A 10,886-nucleotide genomic window follows, 5' to 3' on the forward strand; every position below is an offset into this window, starting at 1 on the left:
TTTGGAGTGAGTTGTAGGCTCTTTGGAGTGAGTTGAAGGCTCTTTGGAGTGAGTTGTAGGCTGTTTGGAGTGAGTTGGAGGCTGTTTGGAGTGAGTTGTAGGCTGTTTGGAGTGAGTGAAGGCTCTTTGGAGTGAGTTGTAGGCTGTTTGGAGTGAGTTGAAGGCTCTTTGGAGTGAGTTGTAGGCGGTTTGGAGTGAGTTGAAGGCTCTTTGGAGTGAGTTGTAGGCGGTTTGGAGTGAGTTGAAGGCTCTTTGGAGTGAGTTGTAGGCTGTTTGGAGTGAGTTGAAGGCTCTTTGGAGTGAGTTGTAGGCGGTTTGGAGTGAGTTGAAGGCTCTTTGGAGTGAGTTGAAGGCTCTTTGGAGTGAGTTGAAGACTTTTGGCTGTTTGGAGTGAGTTGAAGGCTGTTTGGAGTGAGTTGTAGGCTGTTTGGAGTGAGTTGGAGGCTGTTTGGAGTGAGTTGTAGGCTCTTTGGAGTGAGTTGTAGGCTCTTTGGAGTGAGTTGTAGGCTCTTTGGAGTGAGTTGTAGGATGTAGAGTTAGTGTTCTTCAGACGAAGCTGACCATCTCCTCCTGTAAACTAGCCCTGGCGTCCTTTGCAGCTGGGGAGGAAAGGCCATGGTTGTGGTCTGTAAAAGGGTCCTCTGTGGGGGGGCCGTGGCAGGAACCTTGGTGGTCCTGGAGCAAAACCATTTGCGAGGCGGTTTACGAGCCACAGTTTGTACAAGGTCAGCCCAGGGTTAGGCCTGTTTTGAAAGACCAGTGGTTTCGCTGTGGTGGTCTGGACGGGCTGCGCGGTGGTTTTGCTGGTCTGGACCAGTGGTGTTGTGTTTGGGTTGTCGAGACGTGGGTCTGGTACTGGGAAGATCTTACAGGGCGGAGTCACAGGGCTTCCGTCAATGATGCCCTGCCCAAATCCAGCTGGCCAGACGTCAGAGTCTGTCTGACCTTCATAGTCGGGTACTGAGGATAGAGAGACGATATCAGACTTACAGAGGTCATCACGGCACCTTCTAACACTCAGCACCTACAGAAACTGGTCACTCTCGGTACTTATCACCGTCCAGTCAAGCAGTATTGAAATACTGAACTAGGCTCTGGGGCGACAGATTTGAGTCTGCATTTCTGTCAAAATAACTTTTCATCAAATTCAAATCGGAATAAAAAGGTCTCCTAGTTAAAAACACAACCGTACAGATCAGTCTCTGTTCCCACACCATGGAGTGTCTCACAGGAATTCTTTTCCCAAAGCAGTGATCTAAAAAAAAACGGTTCTCCTTCAAATTTCCCCTGATATCTTATCATAATGACTTTATGTCCAAATAACAAAGGACTGTTTGGTCATTATTATAGTATAAGATACTAAATCAACATTTAGAGAAAAATAAATCATTACTTATGGATACTAAGTCAACATTTGGAGAAAATAAGTCATTCATTTGAGATACTAAGTCAGTATTTGGAGAAGTCATTTATTAGAGGTAATAAGTCGTTATTTTGAGTTAATAAGTCATTATTTTGAGATAATAAGTCATTATTTTGAGAGACTAAGTCAGTATTTTGAGAAGTCATTTATTAGAGGTAATAAGTCGTTATTTTGAGATACTAAGTCATTATTTTGAGAAGTCATTTAATAGAGGTAATAAGTCTTTATTTTGAGAGACTAAGTCAGTATTTTGAGAAGTCATTTAATAGAGGTAATAAGTCATTATTTTGAGATACTAAGTCATTATTTTGAGAAGTCATTTAATAGAGGTAATAAGTCTTTATTTTGAGAGACTAAGTCAGTATTTTGAGAAGTCATTTATTAGAGGTAATAAGTCATTATTTTGAGAGACTAAGTCAGTATTTTGAGAAGTCATGTAAGAGAGGTAATAAGTCTTTATTTTGAGAGACTAAGTCAGTATATTGAGAAGTCATTTATTAGAGGTAATAAGTCTTTATTTTGAGATACTAAGTCATTATTTTGAGAAGTCATTTATTAGAGGTAATAAGTCATTATTTTGAGAGACTAAGTCAGTATTTTGAGAAGTCATGTAAGAGAGGTAATAAGTCTTTATTTTGAGAGACTAAGTCAGTATATTGAGAAGTCATTTAATAGAGGTAATAAGTCTTTATTTTGAGAGACTAAGTCAGTATTTTGAGAAGTCATTTATTAGAGGTAATAAGTCTTTATTTTGAGAGACTAAGTCAGTATTTTGAGAAGTCATTTAATAGAGGTAATAAGTCTTTATTTTGAGATACTAAGTCATTATTTTGAGAAGTCATTTATTAGAGGTAATAAGTCATTATTTTGAGAGACTAAGTCAGTATTTTGAGAAGTAATTTAATAGAGGTAATAAGTCTTTATTTTGAGAGACTAAGTCAGTATTTTGAGAAGTCATTTATTAGAGGTAATAAGTCTTTATTTTGAGAGACTAAGTCAGTATTTTGAGAAGTCATTTATTAGAGGTAATAAGTCGTTATTTTGAGATACTAAGTCATTATTTTGAGAAGTCATTTATTAGAGGTAATAAGTCTTTATTTTGAGAGACTAAGTCAGTATTTTGAGGAGTCATTTATTAGAGGTAATAAGTCTTTATTTTGAGAGACTAAGTCAGTATTTTGAGGAGTCATTTATTAGAGGTAATAAGTCGTTATTTTGAGATACTAAGTCATTATTTTGAGGAGTCATTTATTAGAGGTAATAAGTCTTTATTTTGAGATACTAAGTCAGTATTTTGAGGAGTCATTTATTAGAGGTAATACGTCTTTATTTTAAGATACTAAGTCATTATTTTGAAAAGTCATTTAATAGAGGGAATAAGTCTTTATTTTGAGAGACTAAGTCAGTATTTTGAGAAGTCATGTAAGAGAGGTAATAAGTCTTTATTTTGAGATACTAAGTCATTATTTTGAGAAGTCATTTATTAGAGGTAATAAGTCTTTATTTTGAGAGACTAAGTCAGTATTTTGAGAAGTCATTTATTAGAGGCAATAAGTCTTTATTTTGAGAGACTAAGTCATTATTTTGAGAAGTCATTTATTAGAGGTAATAAGTCATTATTTTGAGAGACTATGTCAGTATTTTGAGAAGTAATTTAATAGAGGTAATAAGTCTTTATTTTGAGAGACTAAGTCAGTATTTTGAGAAGTAATTTAATAGAGGTAATAAGTCGTTATTTTGAGATACTAAGTCATTATTTTGAGAAGTCATTTATTAGAGGTAATAAGTCTTTATTTTGAGAGACTAAGTCAGTATTTTGAGGAGTCATTTATTAGAGGTAATAAGTCTTTATTTTGAGAGACTAAGTCAGTATTTTGAGGAGTCATTTATTAGAGGTAATAAGTCGTTATTTTGAGGAGTCATTTATTAGAGGTAATACGTCTTTATTTTAAGATACTAAGTCATTATTTTGAAAAGTCATTTAATAGAGGTAATAAGTCATTATTTTGAGTTAATAAGTCATTATTTTGAGTTAATAAGTCATTATTTTGAGATAATACGTCTTTATTTTGAGTTAAGTCATTATTTTGAGATAATAAGTCTTTATTTTGAGAGACTAAGTCAGTATTTTGAGAAGTCATTTAATAGAGGTAATAATCAGTATTTTGAGAAGTCATTTAATAGAGGTAATAAGTCGTTATTTTGAGTTAATAAGTCATTATTTTGAGTTAATAAGTCATTATTTTGAGATAATAAATCTTTATTTTGAGATAATACGTCTTTATTTTGAGAGACTAAGTCAGTATATTGAGAAGTCATTTATTAGAGGTAATAAGTCGTTATTTTGAGTTAAAAAGTCATTATTTTCAATTAATAAGTCATTATTTTGAGATAATAAATCTTTATTTTGAGAGACTAAGTCATTATTTTGAGAAGTCATTTAATAGAGGCAATAAGTCTTTATTTTGAGAGACTAAGTCAGTATTTTGAGAAGTCATTTATTAGAGGTAATAAATCTTTATTTTGAGATACTAAGTCATTATTTTGAGGAGTCATTTATTAGAGGTAATAAGTCTTTATTTTGAGAGACTAAGTCAGTATTTTGAGAAGTCATTTATTAGAGGTAATAAATCTTTATTTTGAGAGACTAAGTCAGTATTTTGAGAAGTCATTTATTAGAGGTAATAAGTCTTTATTTTGAGAGACTAAGTCAGTATTTTGAGAAGTAATTTATTAGAGGTAATAAGTCTTTATTTTGAGATACTAAGTCATTATTTTGAGAAGTCATTTATTAGAGGTAATAAGTCTTTATTTTGAGAGACTAAGTCATTATTTTGAGAAGTCATTTATTAGAGGTAATAAGTCTTTATTTTGAGAGACTAAGTCAGTATTTTGAGAAGTCATTTATTAGAGGTAATAAATCTTTATTTTGAGAGACTAAGTCAGTATTTATAGAAGTCATTCATTAGAGGTAATAAGTCAGTATTTTGAGAGATTCTGTCAGTATTTTGAGGAGTCATTTATTAGAGGTAATAAGTCGTTATTTTGAGATACTAAGTCATTATTTTGAGGAGTCATTTATTAGAGGTAATAAGTCTTTATTTTGAGATACTAAGTCAGTATTTTGAGGAGTCATTTATTAGAGGTAATACGTCTTTATTTTAAGATACTAAGTCATTATTTTGAAAAGTCATTTAATAGAGGGAATAAGTCATTATTTTGAGAGACTAAGTCAGTATTTTGAGAAGTCATTTATTAGAGGCAATAAGTCTTTATTTTGAGAGACTAAGTCATTATTTTGAGAAGTCATTTATTAGAGGTAATAAGTCATTATTTTGAGAGACTATGTCAGTATTTTGAGAAGTAATTTAATAGAGGTAATAAGTCTTTATTTTGAGAGACTAAGTCAGTATTTTGAGAAGTAATTTAATAGAGGTAATAAGTCATTATTTTGAGAGACTATGTCAGTATTTTGAGGAGTCATTTATTAGAGGTAATACGTCTTTATTTTAAGATACTAAGTCATTATTTTGAAAAGTCATTTAATAGAGGGAATAAGTCATTATTTTGAGAGACTAAGTCAGTATTTTGAGAAGTCATTTAATAGAGGTAATAAGTCATTATTTTGAGATACTAAGTCATTATTTTGAGAAGTCATTTATTAGAGGCAATAAGTCTTTATTTTGAGAGACTAAGTCATTATTTTGAGAAGTCATTTATTAGAGGTAATAAGTCATTATTTTGAGAGACTATGTCAGTATTTTGAGAAGTAATTTAATAGAGGTAATAAGTCTTTATTTTGAGAGACTAAGTCAGTATTTTGAGAAGTAATTTAATAGAGGTAATAAGTCTTTATTTTGAGAGACTAAGTCAGTATTTTGAGGAGTCATTTATTAGAGGTAACAAGTCGTTATTTTGAGATACTAAGTCATTATTTTGAGCAGTCATTTATTAGAGGTAATAAGTCTTTATTTTGAGATACTAAGTCAGTATTTTGAGGAGTCATTTATTAGAGGTAATAAGTCTTTATTTTGAGGAGTCATTTATTAGAGGTAATACGTCTTTATTTTAAGATACTAAGTCATTATTTTGAAAAGTCATTTAATAGAGGTAATAAGTCATTATTTTGAGTTAATAAGTCATTATTTTGAGTTAATAAGTCATTATTTTGAGATAATACGTCTTTATTTTGAGTTAAGTCATTATTTTGAGATAATAAGTCTTTATTTTGAGAGACTAAGTCAGTATTTTGAGAAGTCATTTAATAGAGGTAATAATCAGTATTTTGAGAAGTCATTTATAAGTCGTTATTTTGAGTTAATAAGTCATTATTTTGAGTTAATAAGTCATTATTTTGAGATAATAAATCTTTATTTTGAGATAATACGTCTTTATTTTGAGAGACTAAGTCAGTATATTGAGAAGTCATTTATTAGAGGTAATAAGTCTTTATTTTGAGATACTAAGTCATTATTTTGAGGAGTCATTTATTAGAGGTAATAAGTCTTTATTTTGAGAGACTAAGTCAGTATTTTGAGAAGTCATTTATTAGAGGTAATAAATCTTTATTTTGAGATACTAAGTCATTATTTTGAGGAGTCATTTATTAGAGGTAATAAGTCTTTATTTTGAGAGACTAAGTCAGTATTTTGAGAAGTCATTTAATAGAGGTAATAAGTCTTTATTTTGAGAGACTAAGTCAGTATTTTGAGAAGTCATTTATTAGAGGTAATAAATCTTTATTTTGAGAGACTAAGTCAGTATTTTGAGAAGTCATTTATTAGAGGTAATAAGTCTTTATTTTGAGAGACTAAGTCAGTATTTTGAGAAGTCATTTATTAGAGGTAATAAGTCTTTATTTTGAGAGACTAAGTCAGTATTTTGAGAAGTCATTTATTAGAGGTAATAAGTCGTTATTTTGAGTTAATAAGTCATTATTTTGAGATAATAAATCTTTATTTTGAGAGACTAAGTCAGTATTTATAGAAGTCATTCATTAGAGGTAATAAGTCAGTATTTTGAGAGATTCTGTCAGTATTTTGAGAAGTGTGTGTGTGTGTGTGCGTGTGTGTGTGTGTGTCTGTCTGTCTGTCTTACCTGCAGGTGTGGACGGCTGAGCAGCTGGATAGTGCAGGACACACAGCAGCGCACAGACTCTCATCAGAGTCATTATGATCCACGATCAGAGACGCTCTCAGAGCAACACCCAACACACACTGCTTATATACTCTACAGCTAACACACCCACACACACACACCCCCAACACACACTGCTTATATACTCTACAGCTAACACACCCACACACACACACCCCCAACACACACTGCTTATATACTCTACAGCTAACACACCCACACACACACACCCAACACACACTGCTTATATACTCTACAGCTAACACACCCACACACACACCCAACACACACTGCTTATATACTCTACAGCTAACACACCCACACACACACACACCCAACACACACTGCTTATATACTCTACAGCTAACACACCCACACACACACACCCAACACACACTGCTTATATACTCTACAGCTAACACACCCACACACACACACCCCCAACACACACTGCTTATATACTCTACAGCTAACACACCCACACACACACACCCAACACACACTGCTTATATACTCTACAGCTAACACACCCACACACACACACCCCCAACACACACTGCTTATATACTCTACAGCTAACACACCCACACACACACCCCCAACACACACTGCTTATATACTCTACAGCTAACACACCCACACACACACACCCCCAACACACACTGCTTATATACTCTACAGCTAACACACCCAACACACACTGCTTATATACTCTACAGCTAACACACCCACACACACACACCCCCAACACACACTGCTTATATACTCTACAGCTAACACACCCACACACACACACCCAACACACACTGCTTATATACTCTACAGCTAACACACCCACACACACACACCCCCAACACACACTGCTTATATACTCTACAGCTAACACACACACACACACACACCCAACACACACTGCTTATATACTCTACAGCTAACACACCCACACACACACCCAACACACACTGCTTATATACTCTACAGCTAACACACCCACACACACCCCCAACACACACTGCTTATATACTCTACAGCTAACACACCCACACACACACACCCCCAACACACACTGCTTATATACTCTACAGCTAACACACCCACACACACTGCTTATACACTCTACAGCTAACACACCCACACACACACACCCAACACACACTGCTTATATACTCTACAGCTAACACACCCACACACACACCCCCAACACACACTGCTTATATACTCTACAGCTAACACACCCACACACACACACCCAACACACACTGCTTATATACTCTACAGCTAACACACCCACACACACACACACCCAACACACACTGCTTATATACTCTACAGCTAACACACCCACACACACACACACCCAACACACCCTGCTTATACACACCCACACACACACACACACCCAACACACACTGGTTAGAGTATATAAGCAGTGTGTGTTGGGTGTGTGGGTGTGTTAGCTGTAGAGTATATAAGCAGTGTGTGTTGGGTGTGTGGGTGTGTTAGCTGTAGAGTATATAAGCAGTGTGTGTTGGGTGTGTGGGTGTGTTAGCTGTAGAGTATATAAGCAGTGTGTGTTGGGGGTGTGGGTGGGTGGGTGTGTGTGGGTGTGGGTGTGGGTGTGTTGTGATGAAGTTGGCTTCTTATTCACCAGCTTTAATTCTACTCTTCCATCTCACCTTAAATCACGTGGGATTCATTTTCTGGTGTCTGAGAAATGTCAGTTCCACCTTAAATGGCAGGATGTAACTGCAGCACCATTTAAGGTGGAACTGATCATTTAAACAAGAAATCTTAGGCACTGGAATGTAACTGCGGCACCATTTAAGGTGGAGTGGAAAATTTGAATAGGAAGCTTCCAAATTGTGCCAATTGTGCAAGTGCGGATATGCATCACTGGGACATTCCTCACAGACAGACAGACAGAGCCAGACAGGGCTTTATGAGTTTACTGTTAATGCTAATTAGGCAATGAGTAGGATTCATTGTGAGAGGGGGATTATTAAGTCTGCTGGGTGTGAATAATAACTGCAGGTTTTAACAGAGCAGAGTGGAGCTTCTTAACACGCTCAGCCTGTGATTGTGGAATTATGCTCTGTCGCCATGCCAGTGAGTTTAGAGGGTCGGTGCTCTGTGTAATCTGTTGTAAATTTACTGCAGAAAAAGTGCAGTATTCTACAGTGATCTACATTAATCCACAGTAACCTACATTAACCTACAGTAACCTAGAGTAATCTACAGTAACCTACAGTGATCTACATTAATCCACAGTAACCTACATTAACCTACAGTAACCTAGAGTAATCTACAGTAACCTACAGTGATCTACATTAATCCACAGTAACCTACATTAACCTACAGTAACCTAGAGTAATCTACAGTATTCTACAGTGATCTACATTAATCTACAGTAACCTACAGAGATCTACAGTAACCTAGAGTAATCTACAGTAACCTACAGTGATCTACATTAATCCTCAGTAACCTACAGTGACCTACAGTAACCTAGAGTAATCTACAGTAACCTACAGTGATCTACATTAATCTACAGTAACCTACAGAGATCTACAGTAACCTAGAGTAATCTACAGTAACCTACAGTGATCTACATTAATCCTCAGTAACCTACAGTGACCTACAGTAACCTAGAGTATTCTTCAGTAACCTACAGTAACATTCAGTAACCTACATCAACCTACAGTAACCTACAGTATTCTTCAGTAACCTGCAGTAACCTACAGTGATCTACAGTAATCTACAGAAACCTTCAGTATTCTTCAGTAACCTAGTGGGAAGAGTGATCGTAACCTCAGCAGGCTGTTTATGAATATTGCAGTGAGGGGGTGGAGCTTCCTAGCGGTGCTCATGGATTGGTTGTGTTTTGTTAGAAATCTTTATTTTTTCATCTACATTTGCTTTGAGATGATTTTCATTGGTTTAAATGTTATACTTGCTCCACATCTCTGCGTGATGCACAGCGTAACTGTTGTAGTTTTATGTGTCGTGTGATGGGAAAACACTTTAACACTGTGGTAAATAATAACGTCATCATACTGTTGGCTGTAAACAGCTGTTATTAGCTAGAACCGCCGCGAAACGCCGCTCCGGTCACGTTCTTTAAAGATGGAGCCAGAAACTCCCGTCTTAGTTGATTTATTCATTAGAGCTGGAGACGCTTCAGGCCATCGCGAGTGTTCTTTATTAAACACACACACACACTTTAGCTTGTGTTTTTATTTTACAGTGTTATTTCTGCACTATAGTCCATTCTTAACAGCATGGTTGTATGATGATAGCCACTTATAAGCCTTCATAACAAAGCAAAGACAATAAAAGAAAAACAAACAATTCTGTGGTTGTTAAAGAGTTAAAACGCTTCTCGTTCGTTGTGCTGAGTAGTTAGTTAGTTAATGAATGTTTCTGGATGGAGTTACATGAAGAAAGAGCAAATGTTAGTGTTAAATATTAGAGATTCATCACTCACTGTACTACAGTATATCAAAGACTACAATACAGCAGCAACAAACACACTAAAAGTAAATAGCAAACATCGCAGTGAAAGATCGTTGGCTACTGACACCGTACATCTGCACAGAATATCCACAAATCTCTTGTTTTGTATCTTTAAATGTCCCGTTTTTATTTGTCCACATTATTTTGACCCTTTAACAGGCCACAGGCTCAGCAGCAGTTATTACACACCTCTATAACTGAGGAACAGCTTAGGCAGTCTGCGCTGAAGTCCCTGTATTACTAAATAATAAGCCTGAGATTATAAGGGTTAACACAGCAGCCGCTCCTGCGCGAACGTTTCATGATGAGTGGCCGAAATGACCCAAACCTCTCGGCTTTACGCAATAATAATTACACAATTAAAGTGGAATTTGTCCACTCAGATTTCTGCATAATGAAGTGGTAAACATGTACAAAGAGTCATCCAGAGGGGTTCTCTGTTCTAGATAAACTGACTGAGTCAGAGCTCCTCACAGTGGTGGTGATGGGAACCAGACGTCCCCCTCTAAAAGCTCCTCACAGTGGTGGTGATGGGAACCAGACGTCCCCCTCTAAAAGCTCCTCACAGTGGTGGTGATGGGAACCAGACGTCCCTCTAAAAGCTCCTCACAGTGGTGGTGATGGGAACCAGACGTCCCTCTAAAAGCTCCTCACAGTGGTGGTGATGGGAACCAGACGTCCCTCTAAAAGCTCCTACAGAAAGTTCCTACATGAACTGGTTCTGAATTCACTGCCTGATGACTGAGACGCTGTTTTATGAGAGTTTAGAGAACTTCAACTCCATTCATGGTGGAGGGAGACATGCAGGGCGCTGTGC

The sequence above is a fragment of the Pygocentrus nattereri genome, chromosome 9 (assembly GCF_015220715.1).
Source record: "Pygocentrus nattereri isolate fPygNat1 chromosome 9, fPygNat1.pri, whole genome shotgun sequence".
Taxonomy (NCBI): domain Eukaryota; kingdom Metazoa; phylum Chordata; class Actinopteri; order Characiformes; family Serrasalmidae; genus Pygocentrus; species Pygocentrus nattereri.